The sequence below is a fragment of the Salvia miltiorrhiza genome, unplaced genomic scaffold, assembly GCF_028751815.1.
Source record: "Salvia miltiorrhiza cultivar Shanhuang (shh) unplaced genomic scaffold, IMPLAD_Smil_shh original_scaffold_326, whole genome shotgun sequence".
NCBI lineage: Eukaryota > Viridiplantae > Streptophyta > Magnoliopsida > Lamiales > Lamiaceae > Salvia > Salvia miltiorrhiza.
The window spans coordinates 354014-377804 of record NW_026651527.1 but is presented as its reverse complement, the minus strand read 5'-3'; the positions used below and the strand labels follow the sequence as shown (position 1 = coordinate 377804).

General features: G+C 32.3%; 1 protein-coding gene and 2 long non-coding RNA genes across 5 annotated transcripts in view; all 3 read left to right on the top strand.

Annotated features, from left to right (window-relative positions):
- The window catches only part of LOC131004105 (pectin acetylesterase 8-like), a 121234-nt gene that overhangs the window by 92881 nt on the left and 4562 nt on the right, over window positions 1–23791 (top strand). The gene's annotated exons all lie outside the window — the stretch shown is intronic.
- LOC131004114 (uncharacterized) lies at window positions 1152–3758 on the top strand. The gene is made up of 4 exons (XR_009094912.1): window positions 1152–1581; window positions 1655–1704; window positions 2871–2946; window positions 3522–3758. It is a non-coding gene; the product is annotated as an uncharacterized LOC131004114 (long non-coding RNA).
- On the top strand, window positions 9469–10509 carry LOC131004111 (uncharacterized). The gene is made up of 2 exons (XR_009094909.1): window positions 9469–9916; window positions 10336–10509. It is a non-coding gene; the product is annotated as an uncharacterized LOC131004111 (long non-coding RNA).

Here is a 23791-nt window from a genome sequence, read left to right as displayed (position 1 = left end):
ATCTATCATCTATTTTTATTATTATTTTTATTTATTTATTCCACTGAGTCTAAGGCCCAATATATATAGTTATATATTTAAAAGCTTTGGGTTGATTTACTTATGGGTAATTTTAAACACAGCCTCCAATTTTCTCACTATAACCCCCTTATTTAAAAAAATAATATAAATAATTATAATTATATTATTTTACCCTTATAGCCCCATTTAAAATTTGTTTTAAATTAATAAACTTATCAAAATTAATTTGAAAGAATAACACATATAATCTCTTCCTTTTATAGATAAATCTCTTCTCCATTAATATAGCCTCCAATCGAAAATATTGAGATTGAGGAAAATGGCAAATTTCGTCTAACTTCAAATATCAGACTAAAAAATGAATCACGAACCACAATTCATGAATATATTGAACCATTTAATTTCCTTTCTGTGCAAACGATAATGATTGAGTAAGTGGTGACATTTGCAAAAATCAAATAACAAAAAAAAAAATTGTTTCTTGTCTGCGCAAAACTCTTGAAATTCATACACCACAAACAGAAACATTGTAGCTCATTGGGGATTCGAATTCGTGCAACAGCTTATTATCATAACCCGACTCATTGTCGTCGGAATCAATAGATTTTGGAGTCGTCAGGTATGAAATTGGTCGGAAGTTTGGAGAATCTGAAGACCCTCGGAGAACCCAGTCACTGAGAAGCGCGCCGATTTCCTTTCGAATATAGCAGAATGATTTTATTTTTTAACATAATTTTAGCAGAATGATTTTATTTTTTAACATAATTTTTTATTTTTTGGACTGTATTTGAACTCATCAGTATGATATTTGAAGTTCATAGACAGAATATGTCAAATCTTCCTCAACCTCCGTCTATCTTCTTAAGATTTTGAGTTGGTGGTTAATGGGTTATATTGATGGAGATTTGGAATGGAGGTTACATGCGATGTATCAATAAATAGATTGTGCATATGTGTTATTCTTTAAAATTAATTTTGATAAATTTAATATAAATTTAAAAAGGGACTATAGGGATAAAATAGTACAATTATAATTATTTGTATTATTTTTTAAAATAAAAGGTCATAGTGAGAAAATTGGGGGCTGTGTTTAAAATTACCCTTTACTTATTTATTTATTTTGGGGCATTAAGTCCAACATACGAAGACCTTTATTATATGAGCCCAGATTAGATTAATAATTTTTTCTGCTTATGAGAGTGAGATGAAACATCTATTCTTTTCTCAAGAATCCTCCAACATCAAATCTTTTATTTTATCTTCAAATCTTGGCAAGTGATCCTGCAAGAATTCTTTTCTTTTCCAAGATTCTTGTGCAGCCATGACATTTGGCCTACATGCAGCCAAGTTTTACCCACATTAACCCATTCACCTCTTTAAATTACCCCAACCTATGCAGCCCCACCACTAAATCAATTTCTTCATTTTCTCCTCCTCCTTTTGTCTTCCCCAAAGGCAGAAGCTAACAACATTCACTCACTCACTCAATAGGAAGCAACCAACGCAGTAAACAAAAAAGGGAGAAGAAGGAGAACCAAGGTTCTAAATTCGTGTAAAGAGGTTCCGTTCAAACGACCTTTCTTTTATCTTTTTCACATACATAATCATTTATACTCATTTCTTCCTGATACAGAAAAACCCAACTAAAGACAATATCATGTGCAAGGAGAGCTCCTGTACAAGGTTCAAAATCTCCCAAATCTTTACTACACGATGTATTTCCCTTTACTTACCATTTGTATCTCTCTCAATCCTAGACTTTACAGAAGGACCTAATGAATAAAAGCAAGAACAGAAAACAAGAGCATAATTTTTCTTAAGAAATTGCAGAAACTCAAAACACCCAAAAATCAAATATTTCCAAATCTGAGACTTTTCTTTTCGTTGCCCTGTTGAGTGTGAGAGACGAGAGGGAGACGGGTGCGGGCTGTCCGAGCTCGACGCCGAGCTGTCAAGGCCGCGGCTGCCGGCGCTGCATGCGTTGCAGCAGCCCGCCGGCCACCCACGGGCAAGACAGACGGAGTCGGAGCGAGGCGGCGTCGTGGGCGAGGCTGGGGCGGCGGCCCTCCTTGGCCGTCCGCTGCCGGAAACGTGAGGGAAGGCGATGAGTGAGGGAGGCCTCGGATCTGGCGATTCTCGCCGAGGTTGGAGCAGGCGACGGCGGCGGATCTGTGGAGGGAAAAGATGTGGTGGTTCTGGGTGAGAGATTTCGAGAGAGTGAGAGACGATGGGATAAAGTGAGGTGAGAGAGGGACGACCAAAGGGAGGTTTTTCCGGCGAGGATTTCGCCGGATCTGGGAAGGCGACCGGCGTGGAACTCTGGAGGAAGGGCGGCGGTTTTGAGGGAAAAAGGAGGAAAAAGAGAGAAGGAGAGAGGGGGAGCCGAGAGTGGGTGTGAGGAGAGAGAAAGAAGCTTTGTTTTATTTTAGTTCAAATTTTCTTTAATTGTTGGGCTCACTTTTATTTAGTTTATTGAGCTAATTTTTAATCATTTAATTGGCTGATTTCTTCTAGATGGGCTCTATTCATTTAATTTACTTGGGCTCATTTAAATTGAATAAGTCTTTTGTATTGTATTGTCTTGGGCTCTAATTTTTTCTTTAAATGGGTCTGAAGTGCCTTAACTAGTTTTATTATTTTTCTTATAAGATTGAGTTTTTATATTTTAATAAAATTATAAATTATTTTATAAGTTTTAAATTTGTCATTAATTATGTATTTAAAATTTACGGATTCACTTAAAGAGATTATTAATTCGGGTAAAGTGTATCAATAGTTAGTGATTTTTCCCTTTTTATTTAGAAGTTAGAATAGCACCAAGAGACCTATTAAGAGTAGATTTCTTGTAGGATTTGAGGACCAAGAGGATTAGCACTGCTTTTCCGTGACAGTTTTACGATTAAACTACAGGCTTTGCCTATTCAGGTGGGTTATATTTTACATACAATATATCTTGAGTTATATAAGCTCTCATATTTCATGAAAATTATCTGGTTATCCAATATAAATATTTTTATGTGCGTTCTGTAATTGTTTAAGGCTAGCTTAAGTATCGATCGAGATTCTCATTTGGCCTAACACGCTAAATGAGGATTGTGTACACAAGGTTAGTGGCTCGATGGGTTGATCACCATCGTGCACTAACAGATTTAGAACGTTATAAGGATGGGCGTTTGTCTGGACGTGTTCCGAAGCACAGTTAAGGTTATTGATTCTGACTGGGTGCGTCCCGACATCAATAACAGATTCTTGGATCTGACTGGGCGTGTCCCGAGATCAGTGAATGAAGGAAGGAAAGCGAGTAACAATCGAACGTACATGGGCGCCATCAACAAGAAAATATTTTTGTCATGCTTAGAAGTGAGATTCCGTTTTAAAACATTCTAAGTCATGATTGTGATATTGGATAAACTGTTTCGATTATTTCATAAAATATTTCAGAAACTCGTGCCTACTGAGTACATTAGTACTCAGCCCAAATTATTTTCAAATATTTTCAGGTTGATCAGTTGGTGCAGACGAGGCTGAGTTGAGGCTAAGTACCATGATGTCTTTTGCTTCCGCTAATGACTAACTTATCATCTCGTCTTTTAAATTCTCTAAATTGAGAATTTCTATTGTGGGGTACAATATTATTTCGTTGTGTTTAAACTCTTATCCTATATATACTTTAATGAAGCTATCATTGATTAAGATCAGAGACACGGAACTAAACTTATGTGATCCTGAGTTTGAATATTATCATTTGATTGACATCTCTTAATGCCTTTCATTTTATCTCTTTGGATTATATGAATACTCAATTTAATGGGTAGGTTGTCAAAATTATTCCGCTTGATTAGAACTTTCCATTATTTTTCCTATTTCTTCTTGCCTCGGGAAGTCGGGTCGTTACAAAAAATATTATCCGATATCATAATAATAATAATAATATATAAATATTTTAATTTTTAATTTGAAATACGTTTTATAGTGATTGGGGGTGTTTAAATAAAAAAATGTTACAAAAACAAATATGTCAGACAAAACATAAAAAGATATTAAAAAACAAATTATTTATACTTACCAAACTAATTATTTTCTTAAATCGAAAATGCTACAAATTATGTATGGCTTCAATGAAATGAAATATTTAATTTTTTATATAAAAGATATGAAATGTTCAATTTTTACATAGCAACGAATTATGTATCCTATATATGTTCAACGAATTCATTTAAGTGCATAGATTTAAGGAGATTAAACATTTAATTTTATGTTCATGAATTTAATTTATGACCTAGAAAAATGAAAAGACATTCAATTTATATTCATAATATATTAAATTTAGTATTTTAAAATAATAAACTTTTATAAGGGACATTTAAGGTAAAATAAATTTACAGTAAAAAAATTATGACTTTTTTACCCCTACTGATCCGGATCAATTTAATCCGTAAGGATTTATCCATTCAGAATATCGTAGTAACTATTTTCCTGGTAGTAAGTGGAATATTGGCCGTTCCGATCTAGTGCTACGATGCAGCTTGTATATTTGGGAAAGATGCTATTTTCGTGTTTAATTAATATAACTAGTTATTCTTGTTGATATGTATGTTGTCTTTTCAGGGCTCGTTATATAGAATAAAATGTGGGATTTTTTAAAAGTGGTTTTATTATTACCAAGTATAATCTTCTATCTCCTATTTTATTTTCAGGTATTTTCTTGTATTACACAAAATGATGTCTTTTAATCATTCCGTCGAACAATATCCGGGCATCAATGGATGAATTAGCAGAATTCTGATGCAGAAATGGCTTTAGTATTTGTTTTAGTTATTGTTGGACTAAGTTTGGTGAAGCCAAAAGACATTATTTATCAGGTTAATTACAAATCAAATTACCTAATTTCAATGGTATTTGGCAACTTTCAATTGTAGCTCAAAATAATCGCTTTCAAGCATTTCGCTGAACAATTCCCGGGCAACAATTGAAGAACAATGGGGAACTTAACATTATTGTAAAGAAAATAATTTAAGTCAATCTCACATTGAGCAAATAACACAACACCATCAATATAACAAAACTAATAGTCATAATTAACAATTTTGAGCTCTTAAAAATTCAAACTACATTATTAATTAGTTGTTCATGTTTAAATAGCCCAAGGCCTTATAAGCTCCCTATAAAATAAGTTCTTCTACTCCAACTTAATTTTTCAAAATTTTATATGCAACAATTATTTTACAAATATTATTCAACCATTATTTGTTATTTTGTCATATACCATTTCAAGTCTATCTCTCTAGTAAAAAAAATATTTCTCTATTTCATAAGGTCAATTATTCAAACACTTTGACAATTTATAAACTATTGAGAAATTACACTTTATAAATTCACAAAATATTTTATAAATTGTTAAAGCTTATAAGCTCTTTAAAATAAGTTTAGTCGAACACCCTCTAGTCTCCATATTAACATCAATTAAAGGAAATTCATAAAAACTTGGGTACAACCGGTTGTACCGTATAACTGGGTTGCACCCTAACCCGCATTCAAAAGGCCCATTTAAACTCAAAAACCACCTTTTATTTTTAAAGATATGATCGAGTCAATTTGAAGCAATTAGCAGCGGCCCATATGATTAGCCAATGCATAAAGGATTTTCGTCGACGATTTGGTTAACAACTAATCATCATCAGATAACCTTCGGCTTTCATAGAGAGCTAATTAGCCCATTTAGATCTTAAGATATGTGATTATACAAGATTTATGTCTACTAATATTTATACTTGAGCTGCCAATTCATAATTCACGTGAGAGAAAGAGTTATGATTTTTTTTTTTTTTTTGAGTTGAGAGAGAGAGAGAGAGTTATGATTAATTACACAGTAATGTTGATGCAAGTTTTTGTACGAGAATTAAGAATTAGTATTAATTAACACGAAATTTCAATAACTCAATAGTGTTTTGTATGAGTGAGTTGAAAAGTGGAAAATTTAATGGGGAAGAGGGATAATGAATCTTGAATGAAGATAGAATCTTATATGATAAAATAAAATCAAAAGCTTAAAACATAATTTATTTTGATAGGTAGGAGTATTAATTACTATGTTTTTTTTTGTTTGTTTGTTATGTTCATTTCATTACAAGAAGAAAATTATAGAATATATTCCTATATACTCCATATGTCCCATATATATAATCCCAGAGGTGGGCTAGAATAAAAACGCTCTTAAGCGTATAAAATATAAACATTTTTTAATGTACGAATTTTATCTAATAGGGTTACGAATTCATCCAACATGGTTACGAATTGCGAAAAATAAATTTTTGTTACCTTTGGGATTCGAACTCAAGACCACGAATTCATCCAACAGGGTTACGAATCAACCGTAGATCTTGATGATCTAAGGGCTGAAAATCATTTATATTTTATACACTTAAGTATATATATATATATATATATATATATATATATATATATATATATATAAGGGAGGGCTAGAATAAAAACACTCTTAAGTGTATAAAATATACTCCCTCCGTCCCGCTATTCATGGCCCGTTTCTTTTCGGCACGGGTATTAAGGAGAGTAATATTAGGATAAATATTGTATGGCCCATATGTTTAATATTATTATTAGTGAATGTTAAATATGGTTAATAAATGAGGCTTTGTTACTCCAAAAATCTGCTGCTGCCGCTGCCGGCTTCCACCAAAGAAATTCAAACAACCACTATCATTCAAACAACCAACAAAGAAATTCAAACAACTAACAAAGAAATTAAAGAAATTCACTACATTATTTCCCCCAAATTCAAGAAGTGCTTAAAGAAATTTAAGAAATTTAGTACTCCATCATTTTTCCCTTTCCGTCCGGACCTCTCCCTCCCTCCCGTTTACAGAACTCCGGCGACCAACAGGTTGGTGGTGGCCGCTCCACCCTCTGTAAACCCTAGCCCCCACATCCCGTACTTGTTGTTCAAGAGGGAGGTCGGCGAGAAGGAAGTGGATTAGAGATGAGGAGGTTGTTGCGCCACTGCAACGGTGCGACGGAGGTGGTACAGATGCAGAGGCGGCGTAGATCTGGAGGAGGCGGAGGTGGAGGTGGAGGAGGCAGGCGTAGATCTGGAGGAGGCGGAGGTGGAGGAGGCGGGCGCAGATCCAGCGGAGGTGGAGGCGGCGGCGCAGATCCGGAGGAGGTGGAGAAGGTGGCGCAGTGGAAAGGTGTGACCGAATGAGAAATTTTGGGGGAGAAGAGAGAGTGACGATACGATAGAGAGAGAGAGAGAGAGAGAGAGAGAGAGAGCTAAAGTTTTAATTGTCCTTAAATTAAGTTTATTAGTTGTAGTTAATGAGCCCTAATTTTGTATAGAAAAGGAAACAGGCCATGAATAATGGGACAGCCCAAAAAGGAAAACAGGCCATGAATAATGGGACGGAGGGAGTAAATGATTTTCAGCCCTTAGATCATCAAGATCTACGGTTGATTCGTAACCCTGTTGGATGAATTCGTGATCCTGAGTTCGAATCCCAAAGGTAACAAAAATTTATTTTTCGCAATTCGTAACTCTGTTGGATAAATTCATACGTGTTCTACATAAAATTCGTACATTAAGAAACGTTTATATTGTATACACTTAAGAGTGTTAAGCCCAAGCTTATCGCCAAATTATGTCTCTTCTACTACGAAGACCACCGGGGCGCGAAGCTTATCCAGGAGATCGATGTTTTTTATTTGCATTCACGCCTGTTAGAAAGAGTCGCTAAATTAAATTCTAGTTTAGGTGAAGGGAGTATGACCGCCTTGCCAATAGTTGAAACTCAATCGGGAGATGTTTCGGCCTAATATATTGTCACAGCCCGACCTAAGCTAGTGAATAGTTAAGTCGGGAAAAATTGTGACTAAAAACAAAATAAGAAAATAAAAAGAAAATAAATCTCAATAAAAATCACTGACCTGCTTAAACAATAATTTACCAAAATATTTGGTAATCATAAACAATCTTTTCTAAAACTCAAAAGCAGACAACTCACAATACATAACGACAAGTTGTCTAAGTATCAAGTGACATAATTTTGTAAGCTATTAGTTTGAAATCTTCGCAACACATCAATAAAGTAAAACGAACTAAGCGTTTCAGCGGAATAGCTTAAGTGGATTACATGTATGAAGACATGGAATCCTGTGCCTAATTTAGTACTTATGTTTCAAAGCTTCGCTCTGCCGGCATCCATCTGCATCACAGCTTAACCTGCACATTTAGAAAACATATGCAGGGCTGAGTACTAAAAAGGTACTCAATGGTCACATGCCGAAATAACTTTAAAGTTTGCTCTTAGAGCTATATATTGAACTTGCCATCTCAAACATCACACATGAGTTTTATTTAAATAACCTGTGCATGCAAAACTGTAAAACTTTCCTGTAATTATCATAAACTTCACATGCGTCTGCAGACATACTTCTTTGTACTCTACCATATCTGCAATGATAACTGTGTGTCGAGAAGGTGGCCACCTTCTACAGTCATTGACCGACCGATACGCTAAACCGGCTCACGGTCCTAGACCGGCCGATACGGTAAACCAGCTCACGGACCTAGACCGGCCGGTACGCTAAACCGGCTCACGGTCCTAGGCCGGCCGATATGCTAGATCGGCTCACGGTCCCTTGTGTACACTAATCCTGTCTAACTTCTGGATAGAACAAGATTCGAATTCGATTAACTTCTGGTGCCAGATAGGTATCATACAAGCTCATAAAAGTTTTGGCAAGTCAACAACTTTAATATAACTTCATTCTTGTAAACATCATGAAATAGTGTGCACTTCATATTTTGAGTTTAGAAAGCCCACCTGATCGTGGTCTGACGACACTAGTAATTTTGAATTATTGCTTTACCCTTGCTTGTATCCGACCTTCAGTATAAAAACTGACTAATAAATAATGAGGAAAATGATATGGACTGATTTAAAAGGATTACTTATGTTGGTTTTAATAAAATAGTTCTATTGGAACTTATGGAATGATGACTGGTTGCTACCTGGCGAACTTATCAATAAATACCAGCATATTATCTAAACCACAACCTAAACTACGATAATCGTAACTCTGGCGTTAATCGAAACTCCACTTACTCTAATTTAATAAATAGCTATTAACTGGAAATAATATAAATCTATTTTTCTCTTCTTTCAAGAATTTGAGTCTATAATAATCTAGTGTCTAATTTATGCATAATTACATAGAGTAATAGCATAAATTAATTATAATGATCCTACAAGTCCAGGCTATTTAATAAATCAAGTCAATTATTAGCTAATAGCTAATAATCCTTTATATATATTTATAGGCTTAAATTAAAATAACTTAGCTCACTTTAACAAAATTAAGGGTTCAACTAAATTAATAATAGCACAATAATAAATTAAGACCAATTTTAAACCAAAGCCACCACTGCATTAACAAACCCAAGCCCAACAGTAATTTAATTACAAAAGTCCATCAACTCTTATTAGCCCAAGTAATTGTTTAAGCCCAACTGTAATTACCCATTATTCTTTAATATATAAAAATCTAATCTAAACAAATTAATCATCATTTTCCTTTTCTTCTACGCAATAGTATCACTCTCTCCCTCTCTCTGCGTTCTCTCCTTTTTATCTCTACTGGCGCTCTCTCGCTCTTTCCTCCTCCGGCAGATGTCGCCGGTCCTCCCCGCCTCCGGCGCGGCGAGGCCGGCCCTCTCCTTCCCCCCCATCCTTTTCTTTCTTCCCTACTTCCTTCCCAATTTCTAAAATCCCCAAATTATAGGGTTTGCTGCCTTCCTTTTTCCCTCTGAAATTCGCCCCTCCGGCGAGGCCCGCCACTGCCGCCGCCGTCTCTGTGGCACCACCGCCACCTCCGTCAGGTAAGCTTCTTTTCTCTCCCACTCGATTTCTCTCTTTTTCTGCTCCCCCTTCTCTATCGGCTCTTGGTCGCGACGGCCGATGCGAGCCGCGACGGCGCTCGCCGCCGTTTCTGCTCCTCCTTCTCTCCCTCCCTAACTTCGCCCCTATATCCTTCTCTGGTTCGTCTCTCTCTGTTTCAATTTCTGTCTGTCTCTCGCTCATATCCCTCTCTCTCTCCCCGTTGGCAGCCACCACGGACCGCCGTGGCGCGGGCAGCGCCGGCGGTCGCTGCCGCCAGTCACGCCTCCACTGCAGTGGCTCGCGGCTGCTGTTGCCGTCCCTTCCCCTGTTCTAACTCTTCTTCTTCTCCTTTTTCTCTGTTTTTTTTTCAGTTTTAATACGTTAAATTAAATAAATCTCTAACTATGTTCTATATCAGGAATTGATCGGCATCGTTGACTCCGGTGTGGCAGCTTCGTCTACTGCCCAAGATTCTACCTTTTTATATGTTATAAACCTATTTTCCTTTATTGCTTATTGTAAAACTGAGATTTTGATGTTTTATTGTAAAACGGAGATTTCGATGGTGAGGAAACAATACTGTATCAATACTGTATCGTTACTATGCTTATGTGTAGCTATGTCTTTTCTGCTGTTCTTGATTGCTGGGGATTGTAAATGATCGTAGTTGAGTCGGATTTGGGATGGTATTTTGCTGGTGTATTTAAGATCTTGCAGAATCAGGAAAAATGGTCAAATTAATCCTGAGGAGACATTTTATATGATTTGGAGTCGGTTTATGAAAAGCTGCGTGGAAAGTTGAGGGATACGTGTTCTTCCAGTAGCTAATTTGGCTTAATAAAGCTATCTATTTAATTGATAATTACTAAGGAATTGGGCTTGGGCTTCCTCATCCTTTCCTTCATACTCTTGGCCCAAATAAACAATTATTGGGTTGTTTTCTAGTTGAATAGGAAAAGTATTTGGGCTCGTAATATGAATTAAAACTTTAGCTCATCTCTATAATGTGTAATCTAATTTATTAATATTTATAATATATTTACTGTAATGAAAATACCGGGTGTTGCACACACACACACATATATATATATATATAGGGTTCAATTCTAGGGAGAAGCTGTAAATGAGATTAATGAACTTTTCAATAAATTCTTTGAACTTTTCAATATAAATGACGAACTCACAAATCTATTTAATTTGTTAAAAAAGATGCTACAGCCAAGAATTGAACCTCAGATCAACCACGAGTTCATAAGAATTTACAGTAAAGTTCATCAAATATATAACGTGAATAAATCATGTCCGTTAGATTAAAATAAGATCAACGGATGAGATTGCTTCTCTCTTCTTTCTTACATTTAGGCATTCTTCATTGAACCTTGGCACCTATATATATATATATATATATATATATATATATATATAGGTTGATTGAGATTTTCACGAGAATTAAGAAAAATCATTGGAAATTAAAATATATAAGTAAACTTCTTAGTATGCACATATTTATTATTGAATGATGTATTAAAGTTCGAGTAAATTAAAGAATTAAATAGGGATATAATAGTAAATGAGTGAAAAAAAATATTACTACTTTTTATGGAAACAAGTTCATATAAATGGGACATTAAAAAAAAAAAAGCAAGTCTAGCAATACGTATGGGACAAAAGGAGTATGTCTTATTTCTATATCAAATTAAATTTAGTGTTGTTTGATTTTTTTTTTGATAAGGAAAAGAAGATAATATTAAACCACCGGTAGAGTTTAAAATTTGTATTAACAGGGTGGAGCATGGTGCAATGATCAAAGGATGATTGCCTCAGCAGAAGCAAAAGTGGAGATGATATTTGTTAATCAAGACTTGCCATTTTTTTCATACTAACCACCTGCAAGAAGGAAATAGTTCATCAAAAGATATATGGAGAGACTAAGTAATTAATTAAAAATAAAATAAAATATGCTATAAAATTAATTTTCAAAGAAAACTGATATTTATGTCAATTCATGCATTAAGTATTTCCTTGTTTGAGGAAATTATTGGTTGATAGAAGGGGATAAAATCTTTCCTAATTAAAAGAGGATATTATTACAAAGTTGATTAGGTGTAGAAGAAATTTATAGGATGAGATTTAGTATCCACATTTTTGTGTTTGCCATCGAGTCCAACTATTATATTTATTATTTTAATAATATTTTTCATAAAAATCAAAGTTATTATAATATTATGTATTATACTTAATTTTTATTTACAAAATTAAATTTTTAAAAATATATGTATATATATATATACTTTAATTAACTTTGGATTTATCAACCGTAATAATAAATTGAAAGTGAACTTAAATGATAAAAAATAAATATATATATTCTAATTAATGGAATGAGCTCTAGTTAATAATCAAAAAATGCCGAACAATATAAAAATTGAAAATGTGACACAAAAGGATGCTAAGTACAGTGGATCTCTCAAGTGGAAATCTATTAGGTATACGTTATAGCAATCCGCTTTAGGCTATGAAACAGTACACATGCTGATCTGCAAATTTACCATTAGTTATATAATTAACCTAACTCCAATTTGAAGTTGGGTCTACCCCTATCATATACTAATTCATTTAGCTTTTACTTGTTTTATAAAATGTAATGTTAATCATTTATGTCCATCAAAAATAAAGATTATCTATTTTTTTTCTTCTGCAAAGTTAGGTTTACAAATTTATTAGGTATCGAGTTACCAATCTTGGGCAAAAACCAAAGAAGTGCTACTTTATTTATGGAAATCGAAAATGAATGTGAAAAAGCCTAACACAATTTATCGACATTACTTAGTAATGCTCGTGTGATACAAATAATTAATTATTATAAAAAAATTTAATTATTTAAATATACTATATACTATGAGTTTGGATAATTAGTGAGTACAATACATGATTTGAACGAGAACATGTAATAAAATACTTTTTAAATTGGTTTAAGATATGTACAAGTATATAAATTTTAAACGGGTTATAATATTAATCGATATACTACATGTTATTTAATTTAGTCTATTTATCAATAATGTTTACTTTGTAATGGCGGATTGTTATATACTGCCGCGGGATAATTAACTAGTGTACTAACTTATATTTGTAAATGCAATTCAGATAATTGGCGAGTATATTACAAAGATTTGAGATAAAATGAATAGTAAAACAAGTTTAAATTGGGTTAGTGAGGAGTACGAGTATATAAATTTTAGACAGGCTTGGGTGGTTGAACCTTGGCCTTATTATTTCGATGGAAAACTTCACAAATTGGAGAATGTGAATAAATTGGAATGTAAAAATATATTTTTATAGTTAAACTCCCTCTCACGAAAAGGCGTGATACTTAACCCTTTTTTTCTTGTTGTTCAGTCCTATTTTGTGATGAGTTTCTAAATGTTTGAGTGTTCTATTGCAGTAAGTTTTGGTCTCATTTACTCAGTAGTTATTGAAACTTATTTACTAATTTTGTAATCTCAGAATTTTATGTTCAAATTGATTAATAAGTGGACAAAAACGGAGACATAATTGAGTTGATTGTCCTGAACAAGAATTGAAGTTCATCTCAATACAAGTTCGTGCGCGAAAACAAATTTAAAATCTGACTTGAAACGAATGAGGACGGGCCAAAATAAAAAACTGCGCAGAGTAGTGGCGACCACCCAACGAGGCCGTGGCCCGTGGGGTGCCCCTGGCGGCCGCCCACTCGACTGCCACCGGCCACCGCCGTCTGATGCCTATATATATACATGCGCGAATTTATTCAGCGCCGCACTTTTTTTTTTTGGAGGAATAGAGATCCCAGCCGCCAAACATTTTATATTTTTTCTTTTGATTTTCACGATGTAGCTTCATGTTAATATTCAACATCCAACAATTTCACTTTGGATTGTATTCAGTAGAAGTAAGATTAAGATTATAGAGATTTAGATCTTAGATTTTTAAATCAAGGGTATCATATATAGTAGGTCAATTCGTAATTAACTGTTATATTGTTTGATTTTAGATTTATATTAGATTTATATAATTGAGTTTTTGCTTTTTAAGAACTTTAGGGGGGAACCTAGCTTAATTCATATGCTTTTGTCTCTATTGCATCATATTTAATTTTTTTCTAGATAATTTTATTGTTTTTTTTATTTTGCATTAGTTAATCGATGAGGAGTGACAGACTCAATGTCTGTTTAAAGTGTTTAGAAATTTATTGTTTTCTAGTGTGTGACACAAGTAAACACCTTACTTAGCTTATTTCCTTGAGAGTACGACTTGGGTTAGCTTATTTCACTAGAATGACCTCGTACGATTGCGAGTCAATTCAAATATGTGTTTTGAGTTGAGTCATTTGCCAATAAAAAAGAGTATCATTTCACTTTTTTCTCTATCACATTATACATTTTGTCCTATATTTAACTATAAATTGTACTTTTATTCTACTTTTTAATTGAAAATGTACCTTTAGTTTTGTTTTTTGCACTAACTATCCCTATAAATTGTATTTTTATTCTACTTACAACAATTTTAACAAATTTATTAAAACTTGTGTCGACCCTCAAATGAGACTCTATTTCGTGGACGAATGGAGTATTATTTATTAATAATGTTTGTTATGCGATGCTTGGATTTTGTTTAATAACTAATTATTATAATAACATATTTTTATAAATCCAAAAGAGTTATGGGAGTTATCGGGTATTATAACGCGAATTTGAGATGAGAAAGAGTAATTAGCAGATATATACATACTCCATTAATTTATATTTTTTATTTTGATTTTGATTACAATGTGAGTTTGTAATCGTTTTAATTTTGTGATTTTTTTAGTTTTCTTGAGACATGTAAACAATTGTTATAACAACTTATTTTCAATTAATTAGATATTTTATACATTAAAATAAATTGATAATTATCGAGTATTATTATACTATAAGTTTCGGACGAAGAAAGGGTACCAAAATAAATTTTTTAAAACATGTTAGAACATTAATCGACACGCCAACACTTTTTTTTATTTATTATTTTATTCATTGTTGTTAATGTTTACTTTGTAATATTTGTGTTGCTAGTACGAAGAACATCCAATAATTGTAACCAATATAATATTTATGAATTAATTATAACCAATTCAGATAATTAGCAAATATTGATCTATGTATTTGAGACTAGAACAAATAATAATATTTTATTTTATTTGTGTTTAATTAAGTAGTGGCTAAACCGAATTAGCCTCGTTATTTTGATCCATATCGTCATCATCCACCACGCACAACTAACAATTAGATATGGCTGAGCTCTATCCAAATATATATGAATTTATATTTTTAAAATTTATATACTTATAAAATACAATGTAAAGCTAGTGACTCTCCATCGCAACTTAATGAGTTAGAAACTAGTTTATATGTATAGAATAATAATGCATATTTGTGTTGTGGATTGTGAATTATCCTTTTTAAAAAATTTGAAATGAAAATTTTGAATTTGTTATATTTGGAGGTTTAAGGAATTCATTCCTATTTCATCGATTGCAGCTCGACTCCTCATCATATTTGGTAATATAATGTCTATAAGAAAATATTTCATGGATCAGATCATAAGTTATAAGGTGATCACTTTTTTTTAACATTGTCGTGTAATTCATACAATTATTATGCTAGCTATTATCCAAATTATTATTACTTTCTAATTTTATTTTCTCAAATTATACTTTTTCGAATTATGATTAGTTAGACCTTTTAATTTTTTTTCTTTCAAAATTCAACTTCTTGGAATTGTGAGTCGGCATCCACTTTTTTTTTTTTTGGTTTTGAATTTAGCAGGCATCCATTACCATTCTTTCCCTCACTCTCTCCTCTTTTGCTTCTCTACAAGCATTCATTTTCTCTCTTGGCTTCTCTCCCCATAACATCAAACGAAACTGATATTTACATCAATTCATGCATTAACTATTTCCTTGTTTGAGGAAACTATTGGTTGATAGAAGGGGATAGAATCTTTCCTAATTAATTAAAACAAATAAAATGTAATGTTAATCTTTTATGTCCATCAACAATCAGATGATATCCTCTGTCCCATAATTTAGTGTGTACCACCATGTATCACTCTTAATTTTTTTTATAAATTTTAATTATATTTTCTTTAATTTAATTTACTTATTATTATTTAATATAATAAAAAGATAATTAACAAGGGGTTCACTCATCCAATTATGGATTAAAATTATTTTTTTTATATTTATTTGAATTAATAATTGATTATTTGGGTTAATTAATTCAAAGTTAGGGTATATATAATTTTTTTAAATCCTAATTTTTAATGATAAATATTAATTAGAGTTCATAATATAATAATATTTTTATTTTTATAACAAACAATTACTCCATAAAATAGACAAATTAAAAGTGATATACGGTGGTACACACTAAATTATGGGACAGATGATTCCACTTGATAAAAAATAAAGACCATTCTTTTTTTTGCTTCTGCAAAGTTAGGTTTACAAATTTATTAGGTATCGACTATCGAGTTACCAATCTTGGGCAAAAAAGAAGTGCTACCTTATTTATGGAAATCTAAATTGAGAAAACGAATGTAAAAAAGCCTAACACAATTTACGCGAATGTATGAAATAATAGACTTTTATAATAATAGTAGATTAATAATTTACGACATATTAAATAATTTATCAAACATTTTATTTGTACAAGTTTGTACAAATAAGAGATTAAATCTAAAGGTTTCTTGAGCTTCAATTGAGAATCGGCTGACTTTGTACCTATTCTTAGCATTTTCCTATTTTTGGAAAGCTATAATGGATGGGTTAAATTAATTAAATACTTAATGTGGGAAAACCTAACCAACCTATGATCAACCATTCACATCAAATCAATTTAGTTCTCGTTTCTAGTTATGGGATTTTTTTGTAAGTCATTTAAAGAAGATATAATCTATATCTTGGATGCCAAAGCATGTACTAAAAATCTGAGCCAGCGCCTCTTCACGAACATATATATACTAATTTCTCAATAACAATACTATTTCTCAACATATATCTACTAATTTTTCAATAAGAACACTATATTTCTCAACATATACAATATGCCTTTTTATATATTATAAACATAAAAAAAGACATATTGTTATTGCACTGGAACCATAAAGCAAAACATAGTCCAAATTGATTCGTATTATAAAAAAATATTCGATGCACTAACAAATAAAGCATTTAATCGTATATTCGTATCTTTTTTTTTTATTTTTTTTTATTTTCTAAATATCACCACCGCCAACTTGTATCAGTTTCTGCTAGCCACATTCATTTCGAATCTCGACAAAATAAAATAATATCAGTTTCTACTAGCCACATTCATTTCGAATCTCGACAAAATAAAATAATTTGTAAATGTAAAGAAACACTTAAATACCTAGATTAATAAAAAAAAAATTACTTGGGGGAGTTGGGAGGGGGAGCAGTGAGGTTTGAACCCGAGACCTCACTGTTCACACACAGGAGTGAGGTCGCACCGCTCGGTGATAAATAAAATTTATTATCAAAAAATAAAATAAAATAAAATAAAATAAAATGTAAATGTAAACAAACCCGACTTGAAACTTCCATTCCTTTGTGGAGGCAAGCCAGATGGGATCCTCTGTCCCATAATTTAGTGTGTACCGTGTACCACTCTTAATTTGTCTATTTTATAATTATTTGTTGTAAAAATAAAAAATATTATTATATTATGAACTCTAATTAATATTTATAACTAAAAATAAAAATTTTAAAAAATTATATACCCTAACTTTGAATTAATTAACCCAAATAATCAATTATTAATTCAAATAAATATTAAAAAATAATTATAAACCCTAATTGGATGAGTGAACCCTTGTTAATTATCTTTTTATTATATTAAAGCATAACATATTAAAATTGTAGAAAATATAATTAAAAATTTTAATAAATTAAGAGTGGTACACGTTGGTACATACTAAATTGTGGGACAGAGGATCCCATGTGGAGGCAAGCACATAACAAAATTAAATTGGGAAGGGGAAGGACGAGACTGCTCATCAAGCACTCTCATTTGCACCACACACACTCACACACACTCCTCTTTCTCTCTCACACACGATCATTTTCTTTCTCTTGGCTTCTCTCCCCCCAACATCAAAGGAAACTGATATTTACTTTAATTCATGCATTAACTATTTCCTTGTTTGAGGAAACTATATATTGGTTGATAGAAGGGTGGGTATAGAATCTTTCCTAATTAATTAAAACAAATAAAATGTAGTGTTAATCATTTACGTCCATCAAAAATAAAGACTTTTTTTTTTGCTTCTGCAAAGTTAGGTTTACAAATTTATTACGTATCGAGTTACCAATCTTGGGCGAAAAACAAAGAAGTGCTACTTTATTTATGGAAATCTAAATTGGGAAAACGAATGTAAAAAAGCCTAACACAATTTATATTCTTACAAGTTTCTGATAGACTGCAATCTTCTATATTAATCTTGATATGGCCTACTTATCTAGGGCGATCTCCCCACTAGATTTTGCCCCCTACCGGACGACTAAAACAGTAGATTACGGGTCATAATTGCCGTCCCCGATCAATTTCTAACCTATATATAACTTCCAAGAGCACAAAAGATCAACAAACCCTCACCCAACTCTCAACCACCCGGTTTATGGAGATGATATGTATCAAATTCCTAATCTATTGTAATTATCCTCTCCCGATTCGAATCACAAATTAGAAATGCACAAAAGGTGGCCAACCAATCATACAAGAGATAAATCTAAGGCTTGAAAAGATAACAATAAGCACAATCAAGATATATTAAACAAAGAAAATCAATCCATTACAAATCCATCTAATATAATCCCTAAGATAAAAGATTTTAGCCAAGCATATTCATAATAAAAACAAATCTCAAGTTATAAGAAAACATAAACAAAGATATAAAGAGATAGAGATTCATAGACAAATCCTATAATCTTGATCTTCAATCATATAGTCTTGATGAGCTCCTTTCCAAGTCTTCCCCTTCTTTCTTTGATTTTGGTGTTGTTCTAATGTGTAGAAGAGAGAAATGGTAGAAGAAATTGATGGATTGCAGGAGAAAAATGGAGGCTAGGGTTTGGAGAGGTGATTTGTGGTGGATGATGTGGAAAATGAGAGAAGCAGGGGTATTTGGGGCTGAAAATCCCGTCTGAGCCAACAAAAACGCACAATTCCGCCTTTTGACCGCGGTCACGGCCGTGACCGCGGAACAGGACCGTGGGAGAGCTGTTGGAGGGGCCCATGGCCGCGGCCCGGACCGCAGGTGCCGTCTGGCGTTCTGGATGATTTTGGAGCAGAGGCCCGCGGTCGGGCCCGAGACCGCGGGGTCTTGGGCTTTATGCGCAGTCCGCTCGTTTTGCTCCGTTCCCCCTCGTTCGGACTCGGATTTGGTCGCCGTTTGCGCTCACGAATTCCTCTCGAGACGTACTTTAATCTCATGTCTTCAAAATCCTTTAATTAATCTTTAATGTTTCCTGAAATTACTCCAAAACTACACCGAAGCATCAAATCTTCATAAAACTAAACATTAGGGCACAAACAAGCATTCACAAGCACTAATTGAATGATCTTTTTTTTGGTCTACAAATGTGTTTGTTCCCTTTAGGAATTTTGGTGGAAGATAAAAGAAACTGAGGAAACCTTCCTGGTGATTGCATTTAGTTTGAGATTTTCATCTCTTGGATATATAAATTTTGGGAACAAGAATATCTTGTATTCACCTGCTTTACATTATTGGGGATATATAGTATGGCTAACTAAAACAATTAAGTGCGTTTTTTGGCTGTGCATAAAGAGTTCATGTAGAACTAATATTGGGGATATATAGTATGGGATACTATTTTATATTTTTGACTAGGATGTCTTATATATGTTTGATATCAATATTATAAATATGCTTTATAAATAAATTATGATAAGCAAATGAAAATTTGTTGGTAGTTTAATATACTCCATTAATTTGTGGTAGAAATGTGAAATTATGGTATTGTTTAATCTATATAATTAGAATTTGTATCACGTGTCATACCTAGAAAATAGTATACATAATTTGAAGAATTTGTAAATTATACATATAGAGCATTGTTTTATAAAGGTCTCATATTTTTAAACAAACCTGATATTAAAGTGTTATACTATATAGGTATATTATACGCTCTAATCACTTCGAACAAATAAGTATTATAAAATTCCAAAACTCCATATAATAGTTTTCTCCAAAAACAATTAGTTGGGCGTACATTTTCGGTGTAACATATACAAGGTTTTAATTTATCCGGTTCTTACATGTATATTTATGATCTTTTTTTTTTCTTTTTTGGTGATATGCAGACAGTCCAACAAGCCTTTGGAGACTGGTATTTTGAAAGAAGCAGTGTTCAACTCATAGACACTCAACATCCATATCCTATTAATTGCAATACGCAAATTGTTTAAACAATACTCCCTTCGTTTCACAATATGATACTTATTCAAAGAAGAAGAAGGGAGAAGTCATGTAGCGAATGATGTATTTATCACTTTTATTTTCATAATTTATATTAGCTCCGTTTCTTATTAAGTGTCCACAACTTAAAAATTACACGTACCAATAAAATAAGAAAATTTACATTTGTAACATTATTAATTATTATGATAGATGCATAATTCCTAAAATGATGAAATGAGAAGAATGTGATATACTCTCAATATTTGAAACGGAACATTAATTAGGTTATATATTGAAGAAAGGAGGGAGTATATTATTCAACACTTGATTTAATTACATGAAACGTCAAACGTAAATGTAAGTTTCGTCCGTTAAATGTTAGTCTTTGCTGAAATTAAATGACTGTAATTAAGAAGTCACGTATATATATATAGGTAGGTGGAAACAAATTAAAGTAGTAAAATTAAACATGAGTTCCAAATTGAAGAATGTGGTAACTATTTTGGTTGTAGTAAGTGGAATATTGGTTATTTCGACGGAATCCTACGATGCAACTTGTATTAAGGGTATTACAGCAGAATGTAGGAGTGAGGTTTATGAAGCATTGTGCCAAGACGTAGTTGCTCCAGTAAACGTAACTGGTTGTTGCCCTTACATTAACGACGAGATTTCATATGACTGCTACATGCACATACTTGTTAAAGAAGCTTTGAATCTGCACCTTTGCGATGATCGGGCCAAACTACTCCGTGCAAGAGGTGATCAGATTTGGAAAAGTTGCTATTTTGGTGATAACTATTATTGAAAATGAGGGTTGTTCTCAATAAAATTAATATAACAAAAGTGATAATTAGGTGAGTGTCTCATGTTGTCGACTAGGGTGGATCCAATTAGAATTAAACCAAGATTTTATAAGAATTGTTAAAAAATTCTCAAGAGGTTGATCGAATTTTGTATTTTGGTTGGAAGTTTCCTCTAGATTCATACCCCAACAAACATGTGTACAATGAATTTGTTGAATAACTACATGTAGATCTTTTATTTGGACAATAGTTTTTTTTTTTAAATACGGCAACAACAATTATTTTCAAATGGACATCCAAATGAAGCAGCCTATTGAAATGAAACGTCCAAATAAGTAAATATGGATTATTGAAGTGAAACCGATGGAGTAATTATCATAAGCAGAGAAGGGCTATATATAGGGAAGGGCTATACAAAAAACTCCCCTTACACTATAATATAAGGATCAATTCATGCATTAACTATTTCCTTGTTTGAGGAAACTATTGGTTGATAGAAGGGGATAGAATCTTTCCTAATTAATTAAAACAAATAAAATGTAATGTTAATCTTTTATGTCCATCAACAATCAGATGAGATCATCTGTCCCACAATTTAGTGTGTACCACCATGTACCATTCTTAATTTTTTTTTATAATTTTTAATTATATTTTCTTTAATTTTAACTTATTATTATTTAATATAATAAAAAGATAATTAACAAGGGTTCACTCATCCAATTATGGATTAAATTTTTTTTTTTTATATTTATTTGAATTAATAATTGATTATTTGGGTTAATTAATTCAAAGTTAGGGTATATAATTTTTTTAAATCCTAATTTTTAATGATAAATATTAATTAGAGTTCATAATATAATAATATTTTTTATTTTTATAACAAGCGATTATAATAAAATAGACAAATTAAAAGTGATACACGGTGGTACACACTAAATTATGGGACAGATGATTCCACCTGATAAAAAATAAAGACCATTCTTTTTTTTGCTTCTGCAAAGTTAGGTTTACAAATTTATTAGCTAGGTATCGACTATCGAGTTACCAATCTTGGGCAAAAAAGAAGTGCTACCTTATTTATGGAAATCTAAATTGAGAAAACGAATGTAAAAAAGCCTAACACAATTTACGCGAATGTATGAAATAATAGACTTTTATAATAATAGTAGATTAATAATTTACGACATATTAAATAATTTATCAAACATTTTATTTGTACAAGTTTGTACAAATAAGAGATTAAATCTAAAGGTTTCTTGAGCTTCAATTGAGAATCGGCTGACTTTGTACCTATTCTTAGCATTTTCCTATTTTTGGAAAGCTATAATGGATGGGTTAAATTAATTAAATACTTAATGTGGGAAAACCTAACCAACCTATGATCAACCATTCACATCAAATCAATTTAGTTCTCGTTTCTAGTTATGGGATTTTTTTGTAAGTCATTTAAAGAAGATATAATCTATATCTTGGATGCCAAAGCATGTACTAAAAATCTGAGCCAGCGCCTCTTCACGAACATATATATACTAATTTCTCAATAACAATACTATTTCTCAACATATATCTACTAATTTTTCAATAAGAACACTATATTTCTCAACATATACAATATGCCTTTTTATATATTATAAACATAAAAAAAGACATATTGTTATTGCACTGGAACCATAAAGCAAAACATAGTCCAAATTGATTCGTATTATAAAAAAATATTCGATGCACTAACAAATAAAGCATTTAATCGTTATATTCGTATCTATTTTTTTATTTTTTTTATTTTCTAAATATCACCACCGCCAACTTGTATCAGTTTCTACTAGCCACATTCATTTTGAATCTCGACAAAATAAAATAATTTGTAAATGTAAATAAACACTTAAATACCTAGATTAATAATTTTTTTTTTTTGTACTTGGGGGAGTTGGGGAGGGGGAGCAGTGAGGTTTGAACCCGAGGACCTCACTGTTCACACACAGGAGTGAGGTCGCACCGCTCGATGATAAATAAAATTTATTATAAAAAAATAAAATAAAATAAAATGTAAATGTAAACAAACACGACTTGAAACTTCCATTCCTTTGTGGAGGCAAGCACAGAACAAAATTAAATTGGGAAGGGGAAGGACGAGACTGCTCATCAAGCACTCTCATTTGCACCACACACACTCCTTCTCTTTCTCTCTCACACACGATCATTTTCTTTCTCTTGGCTTCTCTCCCCACAACATCAAAGGAAACTGATATTTACGTTAATTCATGCATTAACTATTTCCTTGTTTGAGGAAACTATATATTGGTTGATAGAAGGGTGGGTATAGAATCTTTCCTAATTAATTAAAACAAATAAAATGTAGTGTTAATCATTTATGTCCATCAAAAATAAAGACTTTTTTTTTTTTTTTTTTGCTTCTGCAAAGTTAGGTTCACAAATTTATTACGTATCGAGTTACCAATCTTGGGCGAAAAACAAAGAAGTGCTACTTTATTTATGGAAGTCTAAATTGGGAAAACGAATGTAAAAAAGCCTAACACAATTTATATTCTTACAAAG